Source organism: Medicago sativa, chromosome 5 (assembly GCF_051527215.1).
Source record: "Medicago sativa cultivar Bolivia chromosome 5, Bolivia_mono, whole genome shotgun sequence".
In the NCBI taxonomy this organism is placed as follows: Eukaryota; Viridiplantae; Streptophyta; class Magnoliopsida; order Fabales; family Fabaceae; genus Medicago; species Medicago sativa.
The window spans coordinates 54,610,493-54,613,375 of NC_140753.1; the positions used below are offsets into that span (position 1 = coordinate 54,610,493).

The 2,883-nt window shown below is 36.3% G+C and overlaps 1 pseudogene; it reads right to left on the reverse strand.

The window, feature by feature from the left end:
- Window positions 1-894: 894 nt before the first annotated feature.
- LOC146923117 (uncharacterized) lies at window positions 895-1,523 on the reverse strand (annotated as a pseudogene).
- Window positions 1,524-2,883: the final 1,360 nt, after the last annotated feature.

Genomic DNA, 2,883 nt, shown 5'->3' on the forward strand with positions numbered 1-2,883 from the left:
AAATAATTGGGACCCACTAACTGCCACATCATCATTCCGTTAGAGAATTAACAACATGGACTAATTTTGATAACGGAGATAAAATGTGAGGATTTTAAAATCATTTAATGAAATGTAAGGACTATTCTTCAAAGGGGCGCAAAATGTAAGGACTAAAAAGATATTTAACCGTACTTTTTTTCAATAACTATTATTTCATATTTTTTCATCACTTTTGGTCTAGAAAAAAAAATTGAGATGTGTTATATTGAGTTGACAAAATACATGCTAATTAGACATTTTATATTAATGTGACATTTTTTTTAATGTGTCTAATATCTTGATAGCATAATTACCCGTTAATCTCCAACTCTTTCAACAAACTCATAAAATTATCATAAACTCGGTCTTTTTTCTCATCATTTCTCTCATGTTCAAATTCCTTTTCATCTTCTTTCTTTTTCTAATTTACCATTTCTCTTTTCATGAAAGAAAGTAGGAAAAAAAATCCCTCTATGAAACCGCCATCGACCCACATTTTTTTACCATGTTGTGCATCTGGTCTTATTTGGCTGTTTTACCATATCATAGACAAATAGAGTCTCACACTTAAGGGAGAGATGTTAAAGTGTTATATGTGAGTTAAACTTCTACATTGGATTCAAGATTAGATATTGAGCAACATATAAGTGAGATTGCAAATATATCTAATGACTTAAGGTTTTTGATGAATATATGTTATCAGTATCACTTATAGGGTTTGTCGTAGCCAAATGTAATGTTCCAACCCATCGTAGGCTCCCCAAAATCTCAAACATTATGAAGAGATGTTTTGTTTTGTTTTTTTTTTTGGTTACAATGCAAAAGGGACGGAAACAGAGTAAAAGGAAAAACAGAAAACAAACACAAAAAGGACTAATCTCTAGAAAAGAAAGTCCCAGCCGCGTCCATCCTAAGGAGATTCAGAAGGTCATCCGGAGGGGAAGAATGGTAGAATAACTCAGTATCCGAAGAGGCTCCAAGCTTGACCATGAAATCCGCACATTGATTACCTTCTCTAAGAGTCTGGTAAACAGGGACATTGTTTTGCTCCATCAAATCTTTCACATCTTGAATCAAAACCGCATAGACATGAAAATTCAAAATAGGACCCTTAAGGAGGTTGATACAATGCAAAGAGTCGCTGTAGCAGACAAAAACATCAATATTTAAGTTTCTTGCCAAAATTAGGCCCTGATAGATAGCATAAAGCTCAACATATAAGATGTCAGATGAGTCAGAAATATATCCGGAAAAACCTAATAAATAAAATCCAGCATCATTTTGAATGACACCACCAAAACCAGCTCTCAAGGGGGTGCGCCCAGACAACTACCATCAACATTAAGGATGACGCAAGAATGGTTACCATTGTTCCACTTTATGAAAATGTGATCTGACACCATTCTGGGATTAGTAGCAAAAGAAGACATGAAGGAGTCCACCATGCTATGAATGTTGTAGGAGAGGCAACAAAGAGGCCAGTTCTCGTTGCTTAAACACATAAGATTATGGTGACGCCATGCCCACAAAATAGTAGCGGCGAAGAGGAAAGAGTGAGGGCCCATAGACCATTCCTTCAACCAATCAATTACATCCAAATTCACAAAATAGTTTACATCATGGAAGCCAACATGGTGCCAAATAATATTAGAAAAATTACAATCACGAACAGAGTGAAGGAAAGTCTCATCTTCAAGACCACAACGGGAGCAAAGAGGCGAAGGAGCAATATTTCTATAGTTGAGCAACAGGAGAGTAGGGACAGAGTTGTGGCAAGCCAAACAAAAAAGAAATTTATGCTTTTCAGGAAGTTTAAATTTCCAAATCCAAGACCAAGAGGAAATAGTGTTGGAATGAGTTACCATGTTTGTACGAGACATCAACCAATTGTAACCACACTTGGTAGTGTAGACACCATTTTTGTTGGAACTCCAAATAAAAACATCTTCCATGGAAGGATTAAATTTGATGTGCATGTTATTAATAAAATCAGCTGCCATAAGAGGTAGGTGAGAGTACAAGTCCCGAGTATGAGGACCATTGGTGGAGAGGACATCTCTAATAGTCAAGTGCAAATCATGAATGTCTATGTAGGGGACAATGGAGTGTAAGAAGCCAAGGGAGATCCAAGGACAAAAACAAAAGGAAGAATTACCATAACCCGCGCCAATTGAAACCATCTTTGAGAGCATTTTTAGCATGCATTATAGAAGACCAAGTTGGTGAATCTTTGGGATGATTTGTAGCATGGAGGATTTTATGCCCAGAAACATATCTGTTAGAGATAAGATCCACCCAAAGTTTTGGAGAAGATTGAAGCAAATCCTAAACAAGCTTCCCAAGAAGACAAATATTAGTTTCCCTAGCTGTTCTAATTCCCAAGCCGCCTTGATTCTTAGGGCAGACAATTTTAATCCAACCAACCAAATGAATACCTTTATTGCTGCTATCTCTCCAAATAAAATTGCGCGTGGTTTGATCAATGCTATCACAAATACTTTGAGGGAGCCAAGCAATCTGCATATAATAAGATGGGATGGATGAAAGGATGGATGATGCCAGAGTTAATCTCCCGGGTTTGTTTAACAACCTGTTTTTCCAAGATGCTAACCTCGTTTGCATTTTTTCAATAATAAAAAGGAAATCACTTCTCTTCGCTCTTCCTTTAAGGATTGGAAAGCCAATATATTTATCAAGAGATGTGGTACTTCTTATGATAGAAATAGAAGTAAGCCTATTAATTTTGGCCTGAGGAATACCTGAAGAATAAAAAGCTCGAGACTTTGACAAATTAATTTTCAAACCAGATGCCCTGCTGAAACGGTTAAATAAATCAGTGATGAATCTGAGTTGTGAATTTTT